General features: G+C 35.7%; 1 protein-coding gene across 14 annotated transcripts in view; it reads left to right on the top strand.

Annotated features, from left to right (window-relative positions):
• Positions 1-12,074, top strand: part of RAD51B (RAD51 paralog B) — an 817,007-nt gene that overhangs the window by 231,350 nt on the left and 573,583 nt on the right. The gene's annotated exons all lie outside the window — the stretch shown is intronic.

The raw sequence follows: 12,074 nt of genomic DNA on the forward strand, positions 1-12,074 counted from the left end.
GGGCAGGTTGCCAGAGGTGCTGCAAGGCTCTTCTGAGATGGCTGCTAGAAAGAAGGCAGCAGTTATATCCCACAACAGACTGACCTGTGGTGATAAGTGTGATGATGTTACTGAGCCTTTGATTTGTGCCTCTACTGTGTACCTTCCAGGTGCTCAAGTTACGTTACCTGTGTGATCCTCCTCCAGCCTCCTCCCCCAGACCCCATTGCTCATTGTTTGCGCATGTGTTTTCATATTATAGGTTGCCCTCAAGCCTTGCTACTGCTGAACAGCTAGCTTCACTCTGCTATCCTTAACCTTCCTGTAAGTGCATAGTAGGATCTCTCCCTGGCTCCAGCGGCAGATACAACGCTGCACATGCAACTGCCTCAAGGAATTTTTTTCTAAGCCTTTGGGGGTTTCAACCTTCTGGCTGGTTCTATTGAGCTTTGAAATGTAACCTAACCACAGCATAACCTCATACAGGAGATTCAGTTAGCTTTCGAAGTTAGGAATCTTAGATAATGTTGTGTTCATAAAGTCTTAGTTTCTGGCACCTCTCCTTCCATTGAATTTTTGCATTTTTCAACCTCACTTAACAGTGGTCTTTCGTAATTCACTTAGGCCCAATCTCAACTACCTTCCTCTGAGATCTCGCTTGCTATCTTCTCAGTAACTTCTTTCTTTTCTCTGATATAGAACACAGGTCCATGTCCTCTCCCTTGGTTGAGATTAAGGAATCATGTGATTCAGTGTGCCCTCTTTAGCCCACCTTTCCTGTCTACCTATCTTATCACAGGGTAGACTCTATTACCACTCCTGAAGTATCTGTGTCCATGTCTCCAAGAGCCAAGCACATGGCATCATCTCCAGTCTCTCCAGCCATCCACAAGGACACATTTTCAAACTGAATCACAGGAACGTCCTGGGGATCCCATAGTTCCCCATTTATAAAGCCACATTCGGGAATAATAATGAAAGGTTAAAGTGTCAATGCTCCCCTAAGATAGACCCAGCATTTTCTCTGACCAAGAGAAAAGTGCTAGCAAAATAAGTATGTCTTGATTATTTTCCCCACTTCTCTGGTATAATTTACATATAATTTATATAAATGAGTTTCTGGCCTTCCAGAATTATGTTACAACTCCTACACTCAGTACAACTCCAGCAAAGTAAGTGGGGCAGGCACCAGGTCAGAGGCACCCTGCAGGATTTGCTATCCTTAAAAAGACATTTATTGAAGCATATATCACTATTAAAGGTAACCCTGAACCTACTGGAGATATTTGTTGGTGAGAATATTTGCTTCCTAGTCCTAGAAGTTCTTTTGATTAACTGTGAATGCTTTTCTCCTTTTTCTCCTGGTTATGATCCAGAGTAGATACCAATAATATTCTTCTTTATAATCAGGAAGTTGTTGAGCACTCATTCTGTGAGAGTCATGGCCAGAAGGGACAGAGTCTGTGGAAATTAGGAATATTCTACCTCTAATTTTCTCTGCATCACATAATGAATAAAATCATCAGACCATCCCATTGTTACCTAGTTAAAGGAGATTTTTGTGTAGTTTATCTTACCAGCTTCCTTTCTCATTCATTCAGAACACATTTATTGAGTACCTGTTACATGTTAGGCACTGTGCTTGGGCTGATGTTAGAAAAATTGGTAGTCTGTATTCCCTGCTCTTGAGAACTTATGGTCTGGTGAGCTGTATTGAGGAAAAGTGTTTTTCTGAGTGTTGATATGATGATTACTCTGTTAATGGCATTTATGTCAAAAGTGTGCCTTAATATATTTCTCTCCTTCTTCATTTGGCCAATGTAATATTTATCTTCTCTTCAAAATACGATCAGCCCTTTTGTCTACCTGATCTCAGATGAGATAACAAAATATACATAGTGGTACATGATGACACTGCCACAAATGTATTTCTTTCTTTAGATAGTCTTTCTGAATTCTTGGCAATTTTTAATTTTTAATTTGTGAGTCTTAGCTATAGTAATTCAGATTTAATTATCATGTGATGAAGCTGGGGTGATTGATTTTAGTGCAGCCATAGGAAAACAAAGCCGACAGCTGGGCTGCAGCTGTGTCCTGGCTGGTTCTATTGAGCTGTATTCAGAGGGAAAAGTGGTGGCAGCTCCCCAGGCTCCCCACTCCAGGAGATGGTCCTCTTTGGTCATCCAAAGCAATACCTGCCAGATGCTTTTGAAGCCAGTTCAATTAACACTCAGGAAGTAAGACTTCAGTAAAAAGGTATTAAGAATATAGTTCATGTTTAGTAGGCATGTCATCACCGTTTTCCTCTTTACAAATTCAATAAACTCCCTACACAGAAAGAATATTTACCTAATATAATTGGGTATTATTTCCCCTAAATTGCAAAGATATGCTTTTAAATTTGGTTGTCTTAAAGTTCTCTAAACTCTCATATAATTTTTGACCCGTGATGTCTAATTTTTGCCTGAAAATATTTTATAGATTCTATTGGGTAAGATAGCATACTTATGTTTAAAATGTAGTCAGTTGGTTTACTGATTTTTTAAATTTCAGTAGAATTTGCATTCACTACCTTTTTAAAAATAAATTTTATTTATTTTAGAAAGAAAGCACACATGTGAGAGAATGGGGTGGGAACAGGGAGGGGGAGAGTTTTTTTTTTTTTTTTTAAACAGATTTATTAGAGAGAAAGGGGGGTGTGGAGAGCAGAGGGAGAAGGAGAGAGACTCCTAAGCAGACTCCACACTAAGCCCAGAGCCCAAAGCAGGGCTTGATCTCAGCACCCTGAGATCCTGATCTGAGCAGAAACTAAGAGTCAGTTGCTTAACAGACTGAGCCACCCAGGCACCTCTGCATTAGCTACTTTTAACTTTCTTTTCTTAGATTTTATTTGTAACTTAGATTCCTGTGAGAAAGCTTTATCGCTGTCTAACAACAAATGCTTTTTCTCTCATGGATGAATGTTCTGATGCATACCTAGGCTCAATATCTGGCTATCAGGGTGACTGGAAGAACTCTTAGCAGAGTCACTATACTGAATATGACCATTTAAAGGTTTCTGCACATTTGGCCTGTTAGTGAAGGCCTTCCTGTAATTAGTTCATATAGAGGTTTTCCTGCTGTATAAATTAACTGATGTACTTGAAGATGTGATTTCCCTAGCAAAAGATTTCCCACAGATACTATTTCCATGAGGTTTCTCTGCAGTACAAATCTTCTGATTGAGTAATCAACTCTGACTTCTGTCTGAAGTCCTGCCAACATTCAGTACAGACATAGTTTCTCTCCAGCATGAATTTTCTGGTATGCAAGCAGTCTTAATCTTTTCGTGCACTTTTCCACATTCAGTACATGTATAGTTTTTCTCTTGTGTGAACTTGCTGATGCCATAGGAGTTGTGGCACTTCTGGTTGTTTTACTAATTTATCCTATGTATTTGTGATTATTAGTGACATCTGTCCAGTCCTGAGTCATAGCAAACCCTTCAGCCTCATTGAACAACATCCTTTGCACTAAATCATTTTTTTTGTTTTATATCTATAACTATTAAAGTGGAGTTGGACTATTCTCTGTTAATAACAGAACCTGTTCCAAGTTGTAATATTAGAAAACAAAACATTTGTTTCATACTGACTCATTTATATAGATCGCATACTGTTTACCATAATATTCATCCTTCCATTATTCAATCTGAGTGTAATACAATTAAATGACAGTTACTTTTCTTATTTGCCATACTAGTGTGATAGTCAGTCTTTTAATAGAAGCTTTTGAGGGCTCTACACAGCACTTTGCCATTAAATTTGTGCAGTAATATATGATGGTTTCTGTGTTACATTTTATGATATATTGGCGTATAGAAATTGTTTTATCAAGAATATTTTTCCCTAATCTTGTTACTCTCATTGTGATGTTAAAAAAAAAAGGTTTTTTTGAGCATAGTTGATGTACGATGTTATATTAATTTCAGGTGTGCAACATAGTGATTCACCACAAGTGTAGCTCACCACAAGTAGAGCTACCATTTTTCATTTTGTGATGAGTTTTTTATTTTATTTTATTATCAAAATATAGACTAAATATTTATCAACCTGTGTTTCTTTGTCATGGGTTTAATGTACAAGTAAAAATATTGGTATTTCCCTAAGTCTTCCATAATATAATTTTCACTAGACAACAACTGATTTGTCAGAGTTAATTATTACTTATATGTCATATTTTTGTAAGTACTATTTATTGAGTGCTTACTGTGTATAACAGATACTGTGGCAGAATATTTCATGTAGTGTCTTATTTAATTATCTTAGTAATTATTAGCATGACACTGTGTTTTCAAGTTGGTGACCATTTCAGATGGGCTAAAATAGAGCATGAATAGCAGTAATTTAAAGTGACTCATTGACAAAACATGCAAAGCTAGAGCAATAGGCTAATTTATTCAAGTATTGTTCAGATATAAAATTTTCTTTTACCCAAATAGGATACTGCCCTTTGAATAGTGAGAAAATATGGTCTTCTGTTTAAGCAGAGAATTTGAGAGTCACTAGATTATAACGTGAACTTCTAATTTTTACTATCTAACTAACTCTGTAAGTCATTACATTTCTGTTACAATCCCCAACTGGAAATGTTGAATGAATGCGCCTAACAGTGACTAGAGTGCATTTTATACATTCACAGGCTGAGAGCATCTGTGAATAGTGCCTGGTTTTCAGTTAGTAGTGTTTGTTCATGGTTCTGCGTCCTATTGAATTGGGACTTTGCTTATATAAAGAAATGTCTATAAGGCTACAAGCAAGTAAAGTTGGAATTTCTTCCTTGGGGAAATCTGAAGTGTTGAGTTATAAGCAAATATTAAGGTTCAAAGTGGTTAATATAATGAGCACAGTCAAGGAATTAGTAATTATGTAACACTTCATGTTTGCAAAATGTTTTATAGCCATATTCATTAATTTACATAAGTCCCCTGGAAGGTAACAATGTTATTACATGTGTTTTATAAGCAGGAGGGGCAAAATGTGGGCAAATTAAGTGACAAAAAGAAGAGTGGCAAAAATTAGGACATAGGTTCTAAATTGTGGGCCTATATCCTATACTACATTGCTTCATTAGGGAAATGAGATAAAATGCTTCTGTTTTGTTATAGACATGGGTAGAGTGCCTATTTGGATAGTTGTTTATGAATATTTATATAGTTTTATATATTAGTTTTTTATTTTTTGGTTATGTGTATGAAAAATCTTCCAACACAAATTCTGATCAATGAATATCTGAGCTTATTAGCTCATGGATTAAGTCCCGAGTTATAAACTCTCCATAAAGTGGTGTAGATGTCATGACCAACGATTGGTGAATTATGTCCAGTGGACGGATGGTCCGTGTTGATCTAGAGAGAGTACATTGTGAAACCAACAAAGGTATTATTGGGGAGAACTGACCTTTTTGACCACACACTGCCTGTGGCTTCTCTCTCTCTGTCACTCTGTTTCTCTTTGTACTTTCCACCCCTCCCCACCCCCCTGAAAAGAATAGCAAATTTCTGCTTAAGAGTAATAAATATGCTCACAAGCTCAAAAAGGTAAAACAAGACCTTCCATAACAGAAGAGTAGTCTAAAAACTGACTTGGGCGCCTACATTAGAAAGCAGAAGGAGACACGATAAATTATTGCATTCAATTAACTTTTACTTACTGAGTGCCCAGAAATTGCTTGAACACCCTGAGGTATGACCAGAAGGGAATGAAGAATGATTTTTTGAAAATAAATATACCATAAGATACACTGTTTAAATGACTGCTATTCTTCAGTGTAGCCATTCTTTACACAAATCCAACAATGCTGTCATTGCAAAAAATATTTTTAGAACTCATCCTTTTGAATTGCCTTTAGAAGCCATTTATGAACTGTAAAGGAAAACAGTCTCATATTTATTTAAAGTCATACCATGTTTTTTTAATCAATCCTTCCCCTTGCAAAGAAACTTTTACCCAGATAGATTACTGACCTTTTCACCAGCCTTTGTTCTGCACTAATTTTTCTTTTCTTTTCTGTTGTCTGTTAGTTCTATACTTTAAAAAATAAAGATCTGCCTTTAGCAAATGTATTTATTTTTTTAACTTTTTATTTTGAAATAATTTAGACTTACAGAAAAGTTATAAAAATAGTACAAAGAGTTCCTGTATATCCTTCACCCAGCATCTAACTTAAGCACAGTATGGTTATCAAAATCTAGAAATTAACATCAATAAAGTACTATTTGTTAATTTATGTACATTATTTAAATTTCTCCAGTTTTCCCCATTAATATTCCTTTTCTGCTTCAAGATCCAACCCAGGATCCCACAGTACTTCATTTTGTTGTTGTGTGTCTGTCCTTGGTCTCGCCTAATCTGTGACAGTTCCACAAGAACATTTAAAGGAAAGTACCACCTCCCTCCCAACCCTTGCAAAAAAAAAAAAAAAAAAAAAAGAAAGAGCCATAGACTCTGACTGTGATTCCAAAAATATCTCTGTCACTGTCACTGTCTTGCACATTCTTTTTTCCCCTATGATTTTATTTTATAGTCTGCAATACAGTGGAATAGTTGACAGAACAATTTGTTCAAATTACTTGTCTATATATTTGAGGGTTTTTTTTTGTATTTGAATTTTGAAGTATAATTAACATACAGTGTTATATTAGTTTTAGGTATACAACATAATGATTTGACAATTCCATACATTACTCAATGCAGAAGATGTGTAGTCACCACCTGTCATTAAACATTATTAGAATATTGCTGACTATATTCCCTATGCTGTACTTTTTATTTCTATGACTTATTTATTTGATAACTGGGAGTTTGTACCTTTTAATTTATTTTATCTATTTGTCCATGCTACCCCCCCCTTCCCTGCCTTCCCCTCTGGCAACTACCAGTTCTCCGCATTTAAAAGTCTATTTGTTCATTTGTTTTTTGATTTTTTTTTATTAAGATTCCACATGTAAGTGAAATCATAAGGTATTTGTCTTTTTCTGACTTATTTCCCTTAGCATTTTACCCTTTAGTTTCACCCATGTTATTACAAATGGCCAGATCTCATTCTTTTTTATGGCTGAGTAATATTCCGTTGTATATATACACCACATCTTCTTTATCCATTTATCTATTGATCGACACTTGAGCTGCTTTTGTATCTTGGCTATTGTAAATAATGCTGCAATATAGATCTTTTATATATGGAGGTGCATATCTTTCATATATATCTTTTTGAATTAGTCTTTTTGTTTTCCTTGGGTAAATACTCAGTAGTGGAATTACTGGATCATATGGTATTCCTATTTTTAATTTTTTGAAGAACTTCCACACTGTTTTCCATAGTGGATGCACAATTTACATTCCTACCAATAGTGCATGAGGGTACTTTTTTCTCTGCATCCCTGCCAAATTTGTTATTTCTTGTCTTTTCGATTCTAGCTATTCTGTATCTTGTTCATTTTTTCCTTTATTTGACCAGTTGTGAGCCTACCATGTGCCAAATTTGTACTGATTGCTGCAATAATGAGAAGAGTGTGATATGCTTGGTCATAAAGGAGCTCATAGTGCATGAAAACAACACAACTATCCATAACCATGGTACAGATCTAAATGAAGCTCTGGGAGTTTTGTCCTGGTGCTCAGAGTCTCTTGTATCCCTATCTTCCTTCCACTTTTTCTGTCATCACCTTAGTTCAGCCTCATTCCTTACCTATTAGTCATTTCCTAGCTGGTCTCTCTAGTTCTGACTTTCTTCTCCCTTCTGACTCACCCCAAATACCTCTGTACATGCAATATCTTTCTATTCAGTAATTCTTAGTAGCTCTCCCCACGTTTAATTTTTAACAATTTCCCAAGTTTGTAACTTGGGAGACCTGATGTTTCTGTTAATCACTGGGACTACTCTTATAGTTTCTTCATTGGTTGCCCCATATCTGCTCTTTTACCTGCATGTTGTAGGCAGAGTGATCTTTCATAAAATGCAAATCTGATTACATCATGCTTCTGCTTGACCCTTTCAGCAACCTCTCCTTGTTCTTATGATAGCATCCAAAATCTTCAGTAAGGCCTATTAGGCCTTGTATGATTTGGCCATAATATTATTGCCTCATAGGGTTTTTGAAAGTATTAGATGAGTTAAAACTCATAAAGTGCTTCAAAAAGTGCCTGGAATGTAGTAAGCAGTCAATAAAAATATATATTCTTATTTTAATCAAGAATTTGGTGAATTTTATAAAATGCCTTTTATCATATATAGAGGTGACAATATAATTTATCTCTATGATATTTTAATATGGTAAATTATATTAACAGATTTCTTAATACTGAGCTATCCTTATATTCCTATATGAACTCCATTTGTCATGCTGATTATTCTTTCAAGTTGCTGTAAGATGGATTATTTGCTAATATTTTATTTAAAATTTTGTACCTATAATGAGTGAGATTTATCTGTATATAATACATTTCTGTGCTAGTTTCTCATTCTCTGGTCCTTCTACTAGATATCTTATTTCCCTTTTCATAGCATTTTTTGCTACAGCAAGTAATTATTTATGCAACTATTTGTTTGATGTCTTTTTCCTGCTAGAATATAAATACTATGAAGTAAAGAACCAAGTCTTTTTTGTTCACTACTGTATTTCCTAGCCCCTAGCACAATTCTGAGAGCACAGTAGGTACTCACCAAATATAGTTATTGAATAAATGAATAAATTTGTATGATTAAAAAGGAATGAACACATTACTGACTTGAGCTCCTCCTAGTATAATCAGTGACTGTGTCAAATTGTTCAAGTGCTTTAAAGTTAACTGATACCACGCAGGGATATTTTAAACAACAGTGGGTCTTTTTCCTGTTTCCTCTGGTCTCATAAATACTTGAGATTTAATAAAGAAGTAGAATAATTTTATAGGAGAAGTTATTATATTGTTTCTTACGTACAGCACTTCCAATTAGGCTATTTTTCTTATTTAAATAATGGTGAAAAAATATAGTCCTTTGTCACTTGTTTCAAGACTGACCACTTAGAACTTCTCAACTTTTTGTTTTTCCCAACACTTAAATGTTTAAAGGAAATTTTGACTGTTAGAGATAACCCACCACTGGCAAAGTTCATATGAAAAAGAGAGAACCTGATTGGCCCACATCAACATTTAGGTTGGTCAGAGGGCATTGACCCAACATATAACAAATTTTTGGTCAATATAGTACCTTTCATTTCGTTGGCAGGGATATGGGGGTATATGTTATAAACCATGGCTGCTACCCCTCAACAAGGTAAAATAACATCCCTTAGAGGAATGTGGGTAGGCAGGTGCCGTAAATATATATCTGCTACAACTTCTTACTGCCTTGAATCATTAGAAAAGCTTCATAAATGCTCTGGCTTTCAGTTTCTTCACTTTTAAAATAAGGCTAATAAAAAAATTCTTGCAAAGTTACTGTAATGATTAGGGATAATATATGTAAAATACATGGTGCATAGTAGTATTCAATAGGTTATAGCTAGTGTTATTCATGTATGAGGTAATAATAAATGTGTTCTAATCAGGAACACACAAAATAAAGAACTCTAACTTCCAAGGAGTAAAGATGTAATGTCAAACCTCAGAGACCTTAGTTTGTGAATAGTTTTTGCTCATTTTGAATAATCAGTAGACCTCCCAGTTAATAAAGACAGGTTTTCTTACTTTCATTTTAATAATCAGATAAAGGTATGGTTGAAAGAGAATATGTAACTGTCTCAAACTCTCGTGACAAACAGGTGACAGAGTTAAATTTTCCCACATAATGTCATTTTGGATGAGAAATATATCCTTATTTAAAATATTACGTCAGTGAGTCATAAGCTTTATGGAGCACTCAAGCCAGCAGTAACATTACTGAGCCCTGTTCTAGACATATAGCAAAGAGGTCTGAAAACTGCATAAAGCTTTAACATTAGTTTCTACAGCATTCAATACAAAATTAATTTAGAGTCAGGCAAGTGGAACTGCAGAATTTAAGAGGGCAAGAAATGAATGGTCTGTGTTCACTTCTTTTTTATCCTCTCATTTTCTTTCGTTGATGTTCTTCTCAGATGCCAGAGACCAGTCATGGCTGCCAGATGACTGGGCTCTGCTGGCTCATCAAGAGGTTGTGGCAGTGCTTGTTTCCATGAGAGCTGGAAGAAAAGATGCAATGGAAAAAGCACAAGCAGTCATTTGTCGGTAGCTGGCTGTGTAATTCTCAGTGCCCTGTGTTCCTCTAAATGGGAATGGAGTCTGATAACTCTTAGAACTGGGGCTTCCTGAACACAAATTACAAGGCATGCAGGCTGAGCTTTAGTGTGAGCAATGGCAGAGCACTTTGGGTAATGTGTCACACACCCAGGTTTGTAGGGATAATTGGTACAGTTTGGCTTCGATCAGTTTGGTTGCCAAGAGAATTGGATATGCCTGGGGAAAGTAAAAAATGCCTCATTTCTGGGGCTATTGGAACCAGTTAGATATTTAAAAGACTCTTTCTTTCTTTCTTTCTTTCTTTCTTTCTTTCTTTCTTTCTTTCTTTCTTTCTTTCCTTCCTTCCTTCCTTCCTTCCTTCCTTCCTTCCTTCCTTCTTTCTTTCTTCTTGTATTTTTAAAAGGTAAACCTCTTTTTGGATGATGGATGAGATAGTTGATCTTAAATATCATGTAATCTGCCATGAAATTTGATGGTAATCTCTGTTCTTAGAACTATAGTTCCATCAAAGCCCATTCTTCGGTATCATTTAGAAGTGTAATAAACATAATAAGGCACCATGATACATAGGATAACAAAAAAAGAATCTATAAAACGGTTATTGAAATACCTGTGAAGTCAAAGCAAGACATCCCCACAGTGGGTCTTCACAATGACTATCAGTATTTATGTTGATGGGCATTCTTAATTCAACCTGGTGTTCCTTTGTGGCTTCTCAGGTGCTAGATCTGACATGAATAACTTGGCTGTGTAACTATAATGAAATGGAGATTGAATTATACACATCTATGTCTTTGAGCCATGCAGTTTCTTTGGGTTGATGATAATGGTGTTTTTTCCTCGTAGTAGCCAAAAATAATCATTCTTTTTATCAGTTTTTAAATATTCAGACTTAGCTTTTAGTTAGTGTAGCCTAATTTCTTGATCACTTTCATTCCTCAGTTCTATTGTTGTACGTATTATTTTTCTGGGGCAGCCATTTAACTCTTATGTATGTCAGAAAACAATTCACACTAAGCAAAATTACTTTCCTTCTTTATGGATTATTTTGTATTCAAGTCTTCCAGTGCTAAATCACTGTTGGCAAAGATCAGAAGCAGCAGTCAGAAGTGTTTCACTCCTTTGAACAACTGTATCAAACTCTGCCTACCTCCCTGCCTCCCAAATGGGTTTCATGTGACACTCTGGTCAGTATGAGATTGCTGCTGGTCTGAAGATGACGCTGTACAAGGACTTTCCGACAGTAGAGGTGCCTTTCACTTCCTTTTTGCCTAAACTTCAGCAACTGTTCCAGACCCACAACTGAACAGCTTGTTTTCCAATCAAAATGGATTCTTTTGCAATTTGACCTTTTTTGGAAATTAGGTACACTTTCCTACATATATGTTTTGAGGCCCTTGGGTATTTGAATCATTTCCTAGTCTACTTTCCCAGACATAAAAGATACCATGTGTGAAATATGTGGAATGAGAATGTCAAGGTGTTTGGGTGGATTCTTTCTGCAGAAAATATACTTGCCTATTGCAGTTTCTCTGTCAAGGCTTTAAAATAAGAGAAAGTCTAAAAGCACCTCTTCAGAACTGAAATCATTTATGTCTACTAGTATAAATAGAACGTTCTAGAATATAAGCCAATGAACCACCTCAAATACCAGCCTTCTTCAGTGTCTTGTGCAAAGAAAGTCTTCCTGGCTCTGCTTTTCCAAAGCACTTTCCACTTCTATAAGCACTTATCTCACATCTCAGCCTGCCTCTGAAATATTTTTTTTCACTTCTCTCCCCATCTACCACTGAAACCAGGGTAGAAATTTCATCTTACTGATTTTTGTATTCCACCAACAGCTATACCCAGTCC

The sequence above is a fragment of the Canis lupus genome, chromosome 8, assembly GCF_003254725.2.
Source record: "Canis lupus dingo isolate Sandy chromosome 8, ASM325472v2, whole genome shotgun sequence".
Classification (NCBI taxonomy): Eukaryota; Metazoa; Chordata; class Mammalia; order Carnivora; family Canidae; genus Canis; species Canis lupus.